At 46.0% G+C, this 15,992-nt stretch overlaps 1 protein-coding gene across 4 annotated transcripts in view; it reads left to right on the top strand.

The window, feature by feature from the left end:
• TOM1L2 (target of myb1 like 2 membrane trafficking protein) overlaps window positions 1-15,992 on the top strand; it is a 109,666-nt gene that overhangs the window by 24,560 nt on the left and 69,114 nt on the right. The gene's annotated exons all lie outside the window — the stretch shown is intronic.

The raw sequence follows: 15,992 nt of genomic DNA, 5'->3' as shown, positions 1-15,992 counted from the left end.
AGTCACAGCTCATTTCCTCCCTGACACCTTCCTCCTCCTTGCTCCCCAGCAGTCTGGGGGCTCTCTTGCCTGTGCCGCCCAAGGGAGCTCAGCCTCAGGGACCCAGGCTCCACCTCTCATAGCAGCATGACCTTTTGGACAACTCACCTTTTATGAGCTTCCGTTTCCTCAACTATAAAATGGGTCTAATATTTATTGCATAGAGTTATTTAAAGCTACCATTTATTGAGTACTTTCACTGCAGGCCAGGCATTTTTCTAAGTGCTTGATAAATATAAGCTTATCTCCTCTTAATACCAACTAGATGAAGCAGACCTCTTAACGTCCCCATTTTGTACATGAGGAAGTTGAGGTGCAGAGATCACACCACTGGTAAATAAAGTGCCTACCATGTTTCCCTAAAATAAGACCTAGCCGGACAATCAACTCTAACGCATCTTTTGGAGCAAAAAATCAATATTATTATACTTATTTTACTATAAGACCCGGTAATATGATATAATACCAGGTCTTATATTAATTTTTGCTCCAAAAGACTCATTAGAGCTGATTGTCTGGCTAGGTCTTATTCTTGGGGAAACATGATACTTTAGAATCTAGTACATAGTAGACATTCAATAAGTGTTTGTTGAGTCTGAATACCTCTCTCACCTAAATATCTGTTACATTTATAACCTGTGCCCTATAGTTTTTACTTTAACTTTTCTCTGAGAATATTGACTGTACCAATCTCATCTTCAAATCTGGGTTTACTTTTTAAACTTTGTGTTATGGAAAATTTTAAACATGCAAAAGTAGAATAGTATAATGAACCTCCACTTATCCTTTATATAACTTCAACAATTATTGACTCATGACCTTTTATATTTTGTCAATATGTTTGCCTACTCCCTCTCCTGGCCTATATTATTTTGAAGTAAATTCCCCAAATCACATTATTTCAGTTATGTATTTCAGTGTGTATTTCTAAAAGAAAATGAACTCTTTTTTAAAAAAAACAACCATCATAGTACTATTATTATACTTTAAAAATTAGCAATAAGCCCCTAATATTGCATATTCAGTTAGTATTCAAATTTCTAATTGTCTCAAACTGTTATTTTTTTTAAGTTTGTTTGTTTGAATAGGATCTAATAAGGTACAACGTTACAATTGGTTGACATGTCTCTTACGTCTCTTTTAATCTCTAGGTTCCTCCTCCATGTTCATTTCATTACAATTTACTTGTTGAAGAAATTAGCTCATTTGTCCTACAGTTTCCTGTGGTCTCGATTTCGCTGACTGTATCTCCATGGTATCATTTCACATTTTCATGTTCCTCAGTTCTCAGCATTTCATGTAAACTGGAAGTTGGATCTATGGTCTGATCAAATTCAGCTTTAATTTTTTTGCCAAGACTACTTTAGGGTGATGATTTCTGTCTTGGAGGGACCAGATGTCTGGCTGTATTTGTCTTTGTGATGTTTGCAGCCATGGAGGATCAGTGCCTAGATCCACGGCTCTCAGGGATTGTAAGTGGTTTCCCAACTGGAGTTTCACTGCCCTGAGGCCTGTTCCTCAGCTGCCTATCCCAGGGCCGGGCACACAAAGAAACTTTGGTGGGAATTAGTACTAGTTACTGAATTCTTGTCTCGCTTAGACACTCTTGCTCACTGATTGGTCATTAAGAAATGGCCCTCAAAAAAAGGAAGAGAGGGGAGGGGAGGGGAGGGGAGGGGAGGGGAGGGGAGGGGAGAAAAAAAGGGCCCTCCTTGGGAAGAGGAATTAAACTGTCCCCTTGATTTAGAAGCCCCCCATGGGCTCAGTGCTCTTGGTTTTTGTTCCTTTAACCCCCAGCGAATCAAGGGCGCTGACGTGTGGCCTGATGGGAGGAGCGCTGAGGGCCTCAGGCAGCCTGGGCACTAACCTGGGGTCCGCTGGCCACCAGTGCCGTGTGTTGAATTTGGGTGGCGACGGGTCACAGGGTCTCTGAAGCCTCTCCCCAGATGGCAGTGAAGGTTCCGTGCCGCCCTATGAGCCAGCTGCCAGTGTTTTGCCTGCTGTTGGTCTCAGCACCAGCAGGCAGACAGTGCTAGGGAGGGAAGTGTCACCCGGACAGGGCTGGCCTCCTGTGTGAGCCTTGGGAAAGGCTTCGTTCAGATGGAAGCTGCTTCTGTACTGAGTGACAGCAAGTCATTTGGAAGCTGCTCGCGTATCAGGGTTCTTAACTGGATTGTTTCCATCCCTGTCCGAGTCACTACATTATCACTTAGCGGTGGAGCACATGGGTTCAGAAGTGGGACAGGCTGGGTCTAGTACCGGTCCTGCTGCTGGCTGAGTGTGTCTGGGCAAGTCCCTCACTTCTCTGAGGTAATGAGGTAAGGAAGGCCCCTAGGATAGTACAGGACTCAGGCGGGGTCGGTGGTGGCGTTTTCCAATCCTCTGCCTCCTGGAACGAGGCCGCGCATTATGATGTGCAGGTAGAAGTGGAATCTGGAGAGACCTCCAACCTCCTGGCTGTCTTGAGTCTCACAGGCTTGTTACACGATGGCCCGCCATTCCACTCCCGCGTGGAGGGTTGAGTGACTCCTTTCCTCTTCCCAGGGCCTCTCCCGCAGCATTTGCTGTGTGGGACAGCCCTGTCAGGTGCCAGACTGCTGTCAACGTTATGTTTCCAGTGAAGAGGGCGGCTTCTGGCCGCTCCAGTGAAATCAATGGCACCCGGGGTCTCCCAGGTGGAAGGAGCCCCTTGGGTTACCAAGAACAGCATTTCTGGCACAGCAGGGCTCCCTCTAGAGTGTTCCCAGGTGACCACCAGCCCACACCTGGACCCCCAGTGATAGACATTGTCTCACAGGCAGCGCGTCCCCTGTTGGCCGCTTCTCCGGTGAAACAGAAAGGCCTCGATTCTGTCTGAAGTGCGCCTCCCTCTTGTTTCCACCTGTCAGTTCTGGGGCTCTCTCCATTGCACCACACTGCTGTGGAAGGGGCGACCTGGGTGTGGGGTCATCATACAGAGGGGGTCTCTGCTCCCAGTGGCACTGTGTTCTGGAGAGCCCCCCAAAGCAGAGGTGCCCTATGGCAAAGTCCCAGCAAGCACGTGGTACGTACGCGGAGACTTTCTGTGGGTGTGACCGAGATGGAGTACAATTCTCTATTATGCGCTGTCAGACGCGGGGATTGGGGGGGCACTGGTGAGACGAGGGGGGACGATGTGGGAAGTGCCCTTAAGCTTAAGAGTGGATTTGGAGCCCGGAGTGGGGTGTTAACCTTTCCACACGCCCCCTCCCCCCACGGTGCAGCACTCTCAAGGTCCTTTGTTATGTTCCCGCATGAGCGGTTCACCGCTGCATTACTCACTCACTGCCATTTATCCTTGCATTTTCCCGCTCCTGCAGCCCACGGAAATGAGACTGCAGCATGTGTGCTCTGTGTCGATGCCGGGCAGTATGTCAGCCTCAGAAAGTTGCTGGTGGGCTGAGCGCCCGTGACACCCGTGGGGATACAGAGCCCGCAGGCCTCGGGCTCCGGGATCTCTGGGAAATGCCCTCCTGCAACAGTGGTACAGAAAAGCGGGAAAGAATCTTGGTTTCATCTGATTGATGGGTACCAGGCCCCACTTGTTATCACCAGCCATGCCCAGGAAATTCCCCTAATTCTGAACCCCTAATGGGACTGGGTGGATATTGACACATAGGTTGCCATTTCGTTGTTGGTTGACTCCTATCAAAGACAAAAGTAAACATTCTAGTGTTCTTCAAATGGGATTAAGTGGAATGCCTGTTCCAAAACCAGGGGAATAAATTAGTTGGGCTTTTATGACATTTCTATCGGAGGAAAAGGTCATATTGGCCTGCGTTGGGGTGACCAGATAACTCTGGGAATATGTACCACTGGAGAAGGGACAATTGCCAGGTATTGCTTTCCTTTATCTCTAGGGTGCAGGGACAGATGTCCTCAGCTGTCCTGACATTTGTCACTACATGTTGTGCATCAGGAGACCCTGCACGGAAGGGTCGTGGGAGGCCAGTCCTGCGTTTCCTCTGTGTGACCTGGTGAGGAGCAAGGCAGGGTGACTGCAAGGCTTGAATCAGGCTCTTAAGCCCTTTTTCCCCCTGATAAGTTGAAAGCGTGAAGTATAGAAAAATATTCATTATCCTACTACCCAGAGGTCACTGTAATAAACATTTCGGCATATTTCTTTCCCGTGTTGTTAATACATTTTTCTTTACAGAGATTACGCTATAAAGACAACTTTGTGCACTGTTTTTGTGTTCACTTAACATGTAATAAGCATTTTTCATTAAAAAACAGCTTAATAAATATCATTTTAAAATGACTCCATAAAGTTCCATCATGTGAATATATTGTAATTTACTTTACCGTTCCTTTAACGTTGGACATTTAGATTGTTTCTTTTTGGTTCTTTTTTCTTTGTGGTTATAATTAATGCAGCGATCAACACGTAGGGCTTAAATCTTTGTCTGCATTTTAGATTATTTACTTATAATAAATTCCTTTAAGTAGAATTACCATGTCAAAGGGTATGCTCATTTTTAAGATTCTTACTCTCCAAAAAAATGTATCTTGCTTTCTATTTGCTCAGCCTTGCTTGGACCCAACGTGGGTCTGGGTAGAGGGGATGGCGTTGGGGGCGGGGAGCTTCCTGGAAGAAGGGTGTTTAGGCCACATTGTGAAGGTGTTGAGCGTTAAGTAGGGTGGAAGCATGTGGAGGTGGTGGGGAGGGCGTATCCTAGTTACCCAGGCAGAGACAACACAGGGTGCTGCTGATGAGCGGAGGCCAGACGATGGGGAGGGTGGAGGGAGCGGATGCAGTGGAAGCAGGCCGGGAGCAGAATGTAGACCCCCCTGACAGCAGCGGGAAGCCATAAAGGGGCCTGAAGCAGACCAGGACGTGAGGGGACTTGCATTCCAGAAAGGTCACTCCAGCTGCTGGTCCAGGATGGGTTGGAAAGGGCAGGAGGGGCTGCTGGGAGACCAGTTAGGACTGTCGCACAAGAGGGCTTCCTCAGACTGCTGAATTGACAGGAGAGAGTGCATTTCATTTAAATGCCCATTGTTTACTTCCTACTGAGGTTGGATATTCTTATGTTGGTTTGCCAGCTGTGTTTCATCATTTGTGACTTGATCACGTATGTCCTAAAGGCTCTTCGTGCATTCAGGCACCAGCACTACAGACTTTGGAAATGCTGTGCCCAGGCATGTAAGTCAGCTTTGCTGCAGAGCCTTGGAGACCCGGCAAGGGGACGGGCTGCCCTGGGTCCCTGGGCCCAGGATGGCGGCTTCCAGGCACACCAGCCTCTGTTCACCCCGGTCCTTCTAAAGCAGGCACCATGACCAGGGCCTTGGAACGCACAGCTCAGCAAGCTCAGAGTCACCTGACTGGAAATAGCAGTGGCTGCGGAGGTCGCTTTTCTGCCATCAGATTTGGAAGAAGAGACTCAGAGTGCAGCAACTTAATTTAAATCAGGGGTCCTTAGTCATTGGGGCAGGTTTCTTTTATTATTTTTTTTTTAATTTAGAAAAAATTTTTCAATCACAGTTGCCATTCTATATTGCATTAGTTTCAGGTGTATAGCACAGTGGTTAGACATTTACATAACTTATGAAGTGATCCCCCCAATAACACCCACCTGACGTCACACGTGTAATTACTACAAGATTGACTGTGCTCCGTAAGCTGTACTCCACATCCTGGGACTGTTGTCACTTCCCATTTGTACCCCTCACCCAGCCCCCTTCCCATCTGGCAACCGTCAGTTTGTTCTCCATATCCATGAGTTTGTTTCTGTTTTGTTTGTTCATTTATTTTGTTTTTTAGATCCCACACACGGGAAATCGTATGGTATGTTTTCTTCTCCGTGTTATTTCACTTAGCATAATACTCTCTAGGTCCATCCATGTTGTCACAAATGGTAAGATTCATTATTTCTATGGCCAACTAATATTCCATTGTATATATGTACATTTTCTTTATCTGGTTCATCTTTTGATTGGAGCATTTAATTCATTTACATTTAAAATAATTATTGACAGGTATGTAGTTATTACCATTTTATTGTTTCCTGATTGTTTTTGTAGTTCCTCTCTGTTCCCTTCTTATTGTCTTGCTTTCTTCTCTTGTATGTTGATGACTTTCTGCAGTGTTGTGCTTGGATTCCTTTCTCTATATTTCATGTGTATTTCTTGTAGAGGTTTGGTGTGTGCTTACAATGTGCTTCGTATAAACCAAGCTATGTTTATAGCAGTCTATTTTAAGTTTATGGTCACTTAAGTTCAAACATATTAAAAAATCACTACCACTTTTACTCATCCGTCCACCACATTCATGTTTTTGTCATTATTTTTTACTTCTTTTGTGTCTATGTGTTTGTATGTATCCCTTAATTTACTGTTGTAATTACACATGATCTTCCTACTTTTGCCTTTTAACCTTTGTACTAACTTTACTGTTTGTTGGTTGATTCACTGCTTTTATTATGTGTTTGCCTACTTCAGTGAGATTTTTTTTCCTTTGTGATTTTTCTTATTCATATGTTTCATTTGTTTTCCTTCTTCTTAAAGAGGTCCTTTTAACATTTCTTGTAATACTTGTTTGGTGGTGATGAACTCCTTCAGCTTTTTCTTGTCTGGGAAGCTCTTTCTCTCTCCTTCAACTCTAAGTGATAGCCTTGCTTGTTAGAGTAATCTTGGTTGTAGGTCCTTAATTTTTATCAGTTTGAATATTTCATGCCAATCTCTTCTGGCCTGAAAAGTTTCTTTTGAGAAATTAGACGACAATCTTATAGGAGCTCTCTTGTAGGTAGCTAACTGCTTTTCACGTGTTGCTTTTAAGATTCTCTTTGTCTTTAAGCTTTGGCAGTTTAATTATGATGTATCTTGGTGTGGGCCTCTTTGGGTTCATCTTGTTTGGGACTCTCTGCACTCCCTAGACTTGTATGTCTATTTCCTTCTCCAGGGTAGGGAAGTTTTTTTGTCATTATTTCTTCAGGTAGGTTTTCAATCCCTTGCTCTCTCTCTCTTCTCCTTCTGGTACCCCCATAATGTGAATGTTGTTATGCTTGATGGTGTCCCAGAGGGCCCTTAAACTCTCCTCATTTCTTTTTTTGGATTCTTTTTTTCTTTTTGCTGTTCTGGTTGGGTGTTTTCCACTACCTTGTCTTCCAAATTACTGACTTGATCCTCTGCTTCATCTAATCTGCTGTTCATTCCATCTAATGGATTCTTCATTTCAGTTTTTGTATTTTCCGTTTCCGACTGGTTCTTTTTCATGTTTTCTATCTCGTTTTTTGTTTTTTATCTCTTTGTTGAAGTTCTTGCTGAGGTCATCTGTTCTTTCCTGAAGTTCCTTGAGCATCCTTATAACCAGTGTTTGGAACTCTGCGTCTGGCAGATTGCTTGTCTCCATTTTGTTTAGTTCTTTTTTTGGAGCTTTGTTCTGTACTTTCATTTGGGACACGTTTCTGTGTCTCCCCATTTTGGCTGCCTCCCTGTGTTTGTTTCTATGTAGTAGGTAGATCTGCTATGTCTCTCAGTCTTGGCAGAGTGGCCTTATGTAGTAGGTGTCCTGTGCAGCCCAGTGGGCCATCTCCCTGTCCACCTGAGCCAGGTGCTCCAGGGGTGTCCCTCGTGTGGGCTGTGTGTGCCCTCCTGTTGTAGTGGAGCCTTGGTTGCTGTTGGCACGTCAGTAGGTGGGATTGAGCCCCAGGCTGACTGGCTGTGAGTAGACTGGCTGTGCACAGCAGACAAGCTATGGTGCAGGGGCTGACCCCACGAGGCAGGATTTGCTTTAGCGGGCCTCTGGGGCCTGCAGACTCCACCCTTTGTGTGTGTCATTTGTAGCATTCATTGGGTGGTGCTCTGGTGTGGTCTGAAGCCAGCCACCAAGTGTGTTGGTTCTGGGGCCTCTTGGGAAGGGCTCTGGTGCAGGTCAAAGTCAGCCATTGCCTGAGTCTGGCCTGGAGCCACCTGGTAGGAGCTACAAAGTGATCTGCAGTTGGTAGCTTCCTATGCTTGGCTTGGAAGCACTTGGGAGTGGTTATGCTGTGAACCCAGGCCAGCTGCCATTAGTGCTGGGCTTGGGGCTGCTTAGCAAGAGGTACAGGGCACACCAAGGCCAGCTGCTGCTTGTTTGGGGTTTGTGGACCGTTGAGAGATTTTAGAAAAGTCCTCAGCCCAGGCCCAGGCTGGCCGCTGGTGTGGATTAGACTGAAAGGCAGGGCATGTAAATTAGGTGGGGCATGGTCTCAGAGAATCAACAGGGTGGGGCAAGAGTGGTGTTATGTTAGCCAGGTTGATGGAGACTCAGATTCCCCCCCCCCCCCCGCTCTTACTATGTGTGGGGACGGCTCAACAAAGGAACAGTGGTGCCTGCCAGCACTTTAGTCCAGGAGAGAGCTGCCCCTCCAGCCCTCGTTCTGAAGGCACACAATTCAGTTCCTGCCCTTATGTCCCTGGCACTTTTTAAGCTGCTGTCCCTTCCCTGGAGCTTAGGGTGAGTGTTTGTGAGTGAATCTGTACTCAGGCCCTTTAAGAGACACCTGGGTCTACAGAAGCTCTCTGTCTCATTCAGATGAAATCCCTACTGTTTTTGCAGCCACGTGTTATGGGGACTCCTTTCCCTAGCACTGATGCCCCGGGTTGGGGAACCCAGTATGGGTCTGGTACCCCTCACTCCCCTGTGGGGACCTCCACAGCAGAGAAATTCCTCCTGATTCCTAACCGCCACTTGTGGGTGTGGTACCAGGCCTTTTCCTTCTTTGCCCCTCCTACCAGTCTCGATGTGCCTTCTTCCTTATATCCTTAGGTATGGGACTTTTGTTCTGCCAGTCTTCCAGTGGTTCTCAAGGGTGGTTCTATAATTCAGTTGTAATTTTAACGTGGTCATGGGAGGAGGTGATCACAGCATTTACCTACTCTGCCATCTTGACCTGGGGCAGCTTTGTTTCAGAAGAAGCCCAGCCAAGGCTGTTTATTGCCAGCAGGCCACGAACATTTGCTAGAGTGGAAAAGATAAGTAGACGGTAGAGTCTTAGATACGAAGTTACCTCCCCCTACCTGACTCCCGTAGTTCAGCTGTTTTTCTAAAGTTAACAGCATCCAACTTGTAGATCTTGCTTATTAACATATTTATTAGTTTGCTTATTTGATAGCTACGTGGGCTTCCTGAGGGAAGTGCAGGCAGGGGTTTGCCAAAAACGTACCCTGGTTGGAAAATTTTTTTTTAATACTTGGCTGCTTGCAGTGCTGCAGCGCCTTGTGTATTTGGTTCCTCCCCGAGGGTGGCTGGTTTTGTATGCAGTGCACATGGCACCCTGAATCTTCCCCTAATTGCTGTGTGCAGGGTAGCTGAGTGCAGTGTGGCAGCTGAGTAATGAACCCACATTTTCCTTTGCAGCTTCTCGATTAGGAAATCACAGGGACCTTGAGCCTCCGTTTCATTGGGGAGTGTTTTCACCTGTTAAATGTGGATGGTTTCAGGTTGTTAAAATGCTACCGTCTAGCTGACAGCGTTGTCATGGTTCCGTATATGTGGTCATGCCCTTGCTTTGGCTGAAGACCTCCTTAGTTACCATCTAATTTTACACAAAGACCAGATAAGATATGGCATAGAGTTGGATGAGCTGGCCCACCAGAGGCCTTCCAAAAGTTATTATATGACTGTATAGGTGGACAATTTTTTTAAAAAATCACAAGCTGGGGGTGGCTGGTTAGCTCAGTTAGTTAGAGCGTGGTGCTAATAACACCAAGGTTGCCGGTTCGATTCCCACATGGGCCAGTGAGCTGCGCCCTCCACAACTAGATTGAAGGACAACGATTTGGAGCTGATGGTCCCTGGAGGAACACACTGTTCCCCAATAATATATATATATATGGTCAGAGGTGGCAGACCATCATCCTTTAAAAGATGGCTTTGATTTTTAAAACAAGCCAATAATTTTCCACAGCCCACTACTGTATGCTGGCCAAGGCCACACTTGAGATGAGGTGATAGATTAGTGTTTCTCGGTGACTTGTGGGGAGGAAAGAAGATGGGAGTAAACATTGAGTGGACAACTGCGACGGCTCCACAAGGCTGTGCACTTGAAAGCCAGCTCTAACCTCTAACCTCCCGGCGTGAATGCCGCTGTAAGGCGGTGGTCCTCACACCGTGCCTTGGGCGCATCAGAATTTGCTGAGGAGCTTGGTAAAAATACCCATGAGGCCTGGATTAATGGCAGTATGACGGAGAGAGGGTCAAAGGGGGCATGAACCTTATCTGGAATTGTAGTTGGACACTGCTCATTTCCTACCCAATATCTATGCCTCATTTCTCCTTGATTTTGTTTGGGGGGGTATGTGCCCAGCTAAAAAATTCTCTTACACAGTCCCCCTGGCAGCTAGGATTGACCATAGGACACAATTCTGGCCTATGAGATGGAGGCATAAGCCCCTAGCGAGAGCACCCCTTCGTAAATAAAAAGGCAAACGCTTAGGTCCTTGTGCCTTCTTCCTGCCTGTTTCATGGACACTGCCTTCTGGAGCAGCGGCCGCTTGGCAGTTACAGGGGTGGAAGCCACAGGCCAGTGATGGCAGAGCAAGAAGACAAGATCCTGGTTCCTTCGTGCCATCGTGGAGTGGCTGCTGCAACCCTGTTCTGCCTGCTAACAGATTTGTTCTCGTTCCATGAGAAAAATACCCCCCCGTCTGTTTAAGTGACTCTTAGGTTTTTTAAATTGCTTGCAGCTGAATGCAATCATAACTGATAAGGTAATGTTTTAATATTTTACAAGGGGGAAGTATATTTACATATTGTGTAATTAAAAATGAACAATAATTTAAATCCCCACAGATCTCTAGGTCCCACATCAGACTCACTGAAACAGAATCTTTGGGGATGGGACTCACGTATGTGTATTTTAAACAAACTCCCAAATGACTCTGATGCACAATAAAATATGAGAATCATTTCCATATGCATTAATACTATTATCCCCATTTTATATATGAGAACAGTGAGGACCAAGGAGGTTAAACAACTCTACCTAATATATATTTTTATTATTGTTATTAGTTTCAGGTATACAAAACCATGTCCTAGTTTGCTGAGGAGTGTCCATCGGATTACCTTACAAAATATTTACAACATTATTGATTATATTCCCCAAACTGTCTTTCGTATCCCCGTGGCAATCTGGTGGTTACCAATTTGTGCTGTCTAATCCCCTCACCTTTTCCCTCATCCCCACTCTCCTCCCATCTAGCAACCCTCTGTTTTTCTCTACGTCTCTGTTTCTGATCAGTTTATTCATTTATTCTCTTCTTTAGATTCCACATATAAGTGAGATCATATGGTATTTGTCTTTCTCTGTCTGACTTATTTCACTTAACATAATGTTCTCTAGGTCCATCCATATCGTTGCAAATGGTAAGATTTTATTCTTTATGGCTGCGTAATACTCCATTGTATAAATGTACCAGTTTCTTAATCCAGTCATCTACCTATGGGCATTTCGATTGTTTCCAGGTCTTGGCTATTGTGAATAACTCCATAGTAAACATAGGGGTGCATATATAATTTTGAATTAGCATTTTGGATTTCTCTGGATAGATACCTAGGAGTGGAATTGCTGTGCCATAGGTAAGTTACCTTTCCAGTTTTTTGAGATGCCTCCATACTATTTCCCATAGTAGCTGCACCAATCTGCAATCCCACCAACAATGCACAAGCGTTCCCTTTTCTCCACATCCGCGCCAGCACTTGTTGTTTGTTGATTTATTGATGATAACCATTTTGACTGGGGTGAGGTGGTATCTCGTTGTGGTTTTTATTTGCATTTCTCTGATGATTAGTGAGGTTGAGCATTTCTTCATATGTCTGTTGGCCATCTGTGTGTCCTCTTTCAAAGAGTGTCTCTTCATGTCCTCTACCCATTTTTAATTGGGTTGGTTTTTGTTTTGGTGTTGAGTTGAATGAGTTTTTCATAAATTTTGGATATTAACCCCTTATCGGATGTATCACTGGCAAATATCTTCTCCCATTCGGTAAGCTGCCTTTTAATTTTGATGGTTTCCTTTGCTGTGAAAAAACTTTTCAGTTTGATGTAATCCCATATGCTTATTTTTTCTCTTATTTCCCTTGCCCGAGGGGATATATCAGTAAAAATATTGCTAAGGGTAATGTCTGCAAATTTACTTCCTATATTTTATTCTAGGAGTTTTAGGTTTCATATCTTACATTTAGGCGTTTAGTCCATTTTGAATTTATTCTTGTATATGGCGTAAGGAGGTGTTCCAACTTCATTAAAAAAATATGGAACGCTTCACGAATCTGCGTGTCATCCTTTTGTGAGGGCCGTCCTAATCTTCTCTGTACCGTTCCAACGTCAGTATATGTGCTGCCGAAGCGAGCACTTTACCCAATATTTTTAAATGAGATTTGCACCCAGTACTGTCTGGTTCCAAAGTGCTTCCCCCACCCTTCCAGCCCAGTGAGGCCTGGCTTTTCTTTCCACAGCACAGACGCGTTGCTTCTGAAGGGAACTCCGAAATAGAAGATTCAAAACTGGTTTGGGCCAGTTTTGCACTTGTGTCCAGGGACCCCATCACTGCAATGCCAATCCCCCCAGAAATGAAGAAGGCAGTGGTTCCCGGCAGATTTGTGCAAACGTGGACTCCGAAGTTCTTGGTCTTGTCTTCTGCTTTTGAAACAAAATGCTTTGAAGTCTGTTTCTTCCATAGTCTTTCTAGGGTTAAGTCACGTAAGAGTTACTAGAACATCTCACCCATGAAAGGTAATTATGGTTGTTTTATGAATGTGGAAGACATATAGCTTGTAAGTGCTAAAGTAGTCTCTTGCGAGTTACTGGAACTCGCGCTATTCATGTTATACCGAATTAGCCCTCAAGAGCCGATGGATTTCATCTGTAGATCATGGAGGCATTGGTCAGTGCTCTACATTCATTACAATTAAATACACACCCTCTTGTCTGGAATGGGATCTTTGGCTAAGGTGGCCACCGCAGGTTGTAATAATGCGAGTCACATGGGTATTGGAGAGCTGTATGGTAAGAATGACTTTCCGATGGGGAAGATGATCTTGGCCGTGTGAGCAGGAAGTCAGTGTCCTGAGAGCCTCCAGGGGCTGCAGCATTGCCCGGATAAAGTGTGGCCTAGGAGGAAGGCGCTGAGTTCTGGGCCTGCATCTGGCAGGAAGCCGCTGTGTGGCAGGGTCTCTTACATACCTAATTCCAAACAGTCAGACTTGCAGACCTCTCTCTGTTGTGGAGGTCCTTCTATGAGGAAAGCATTGTGGGAGATGCTTCCGTATATTGCCCTCACAGAGCCCCTTTTCTGGGGGAGGAGAGAAGACAGATACCAAGTCTCAGTAGCTATGACAATAGCAGCTAGTGCCACCCCCACTTCTCCTGAGGGTTGTTATGTGCCAGGTCCTGTGCTAGGCCTTGAGAGCTGTTCGTCTCATTCTGATGAAAGCTTCGCAAGGTGTGGGTATTATCATTCCTGCTCTACAGCTGTAGAAACTGAGGGTCAGAGAGATTTAGTTGCTTGCTCAGGGTCCCATAGCCAATCAACAGCAGAATCAGATGTGAGCTCAGGTCAGCCCAGCGCCTCTGCCTGACTCTGCCTGCATGGGGTCTCCCTGGTGGGGTGGCAGGGGTGTGGGAAATGTGTGGGAGGAGACGTCTTTTGCCTGAGAGGACTGGGGAGCTCTTTGTAGAAGAGGCAGGATTTGAAGAGTTTAGGATGATTAAAGATAAAAATGAGAAAGTCAGAGTATGTTCTGGGAATAAGGAGGAGCCTGGTTCTATTGAATATGTGTTTCCTTGTGGGGCTGGGGCGGGGCGGGAAGAAGGAAATGAAGCTGGGAAAGGAACTGAGACCAATTGTGAAGGGTACTCAATGCCCAGCTAAGTTACAGGAAGAACATTTTGTATTTTATGTAAAACCGTTTTGAAGATGTTACATATTGTGCTGCTCACTATTCTTTAATATAAGAATGACTGCAATAAATTCATCTCAAAATGTAGTGTCAGGAAAAAGAATTTCTCCCCCCCCCCCCGCCAGTGCAAAGTCTTTTATTCTGCTTTTAATCAAAAAGTGAGGACTGTGGAACTCGTTGTCTTCCCCCTTTGGCTGAGGCTAGCAGGAAGCCCAGGCTTGATTGTACCATCTTCCCTCCCTGATTCTTGGTAAACCAAAACAAAACAAAACAAAAAAACACACGTTTCATTTCATGTGGTTTCTAGTCTTCCTTTTACTTTATTTTATTTGCCTTGGGTACAAATTATTATTAAAAACTTCCTTCAATTCCTTGTGGAAGTAGGTAGGACATCCTTAAAATATGTTTTAATGCTGGGTAAGAAGAAATTTAGACGGACTCTCTTGCACCCCCATAGCGAGAGATAGTAAAGGGCCGGAACAGGGCAGCTATGTCATCGAAGCTTTCCTGGCACATTGATGAGCTGCTTGCAGGAGACTGCTGGGGGAAGGGCATTTAATCTCTCGGACAAAGGATGAAATGAGTCTCTGGGAGCCCCCCGAGTTGTGGAATATCCCGAGGGGCCATTAGGTGTGTGCCTGAAGCTCTCGGAAGCCCTCCTTACCCCTTCCAAGTTTGACGCCATGTCCTTACTGTGCCCAGACCACCCTTTCGTTCACTTTCACAGGAGTTTCTGATTTGGTCATTCTTTAGGACCCCCTGGACCACTATTTTGATTATTACCAGGAAAATGGACTAAAGTTTGTGTGTTGGCAGTTCTCTGTACCCCGCTTTCTGGAGCGTTTAAGAAAACCCTCAGTGAAATGACTCTGCATGAGAGAGTGTCAGCATCGCAGACCAACAAGAAGACGCTCTCCTGAGGTCTGATGGCCTTGAGGATGTCCGACGTGGCAGTGTCCTTTCTGAACGTCCGGAGCAGAGTGTGTTAGCTGGGGCGCTCTTGCCCGTGTGTGCTCAGGCCCGAGCTGTTTTCCTGCTGGTGGCCTTCAGGAAGTCATGCACCTCACGTTCTGTGAGCGCCTCAGACACAGCAGCCGCTTGCTGCTCCGAAAATTCATGTTGTCTTTAGCTCTTTAAAGTGTTCTTATTAACAGTGGCAGCGGAGGCCCCTGCGCCGCTCAAGGGCAAGCGTGGTGTCTGCCTCAGGTCAGGGTTCGTGGTGAACCTGCAGAAAGTGTGTGCAGAACGGTGCGTATGTGCGCTCTTCTGGGAAGGTCTTACAGGTTCTCAAAGGGAATGTATTCTTCCTTTCACGGTTTATCCAAGAAGAGTCAAGAAAGACTCTGAAAAATGACCTCCTGTGGGCTTCCTTCCCACATTCTTGAATATCCATATCAAACCACTTCCCCAAAGCCTGCTGCTCACAGCAGCTCTGAGCAGCAGGGACACAGAGACAGCCAGCCAGCCAGGTGGGGAGACCGGCTGGCCCGGGGGACACGGTGGGCTGTGCAGCCCTTTAAACTCCTGTGCGGTTTCCAGCGTGGATGTGCAGCTCCTGTCCTCCCAGCCGAGCCTCGGAGCCCACGGCTTCTGTTTCCCGGCTGCGCTCCTGCTCCGGCCCTGGCCTGCTGAGCCTGCCACAGACAGCAGCCTGCAGTGTTCCACTTTCCAGGGGCTGAGAAAAGGTCCGTGCTGCCGGCTGTTCTTGGGGAATAGCTCCAGACTTGCTATTAGGAGCCACGGCGATGAAACTTACGACAAGCTCACAAAACAAAATTAGGCATTTCTCTGCGGTCCAGTGGATCTGGACTGGCAGTCGCTTATTTGTTTTGCTTTGCTCTCTTCCCAAGTCCGCCGTTGCAAAAGCACTTTGTGAATCAGAAATGGAAGTATTGTTCTCTGGTAATCACTGAGGAATGCCTTTCCTGAATGGCTACTGTGGGTATGAAGAGCTCTACAGAAAAAAAGCCAAACAAAACCTAAGACGTTGACAGCAGCCATTTATATTCTGTTCTGTTGGACAAGCCTTTGTGGAATTCCTACTGTGTGCTGG

The sequence above is a fragment of the Rhinolophus hipposideros genome (assembly GCF_964194185.1).
Source record: "Rhinolophus hipposideros genome assembly, chromosome: 20".
NCBI lineage: Eukaryota > Metazoa > Chordata > Mammalia > Chiroptera > Rhinolophidae > Rhinolophus > Rhinolophus hipposideros.
The sequence above is the reverse complement of the archived record's forward strand: the minus strand, read 5'-3'. Positions and strand labels throughout refer to the sequence as shown.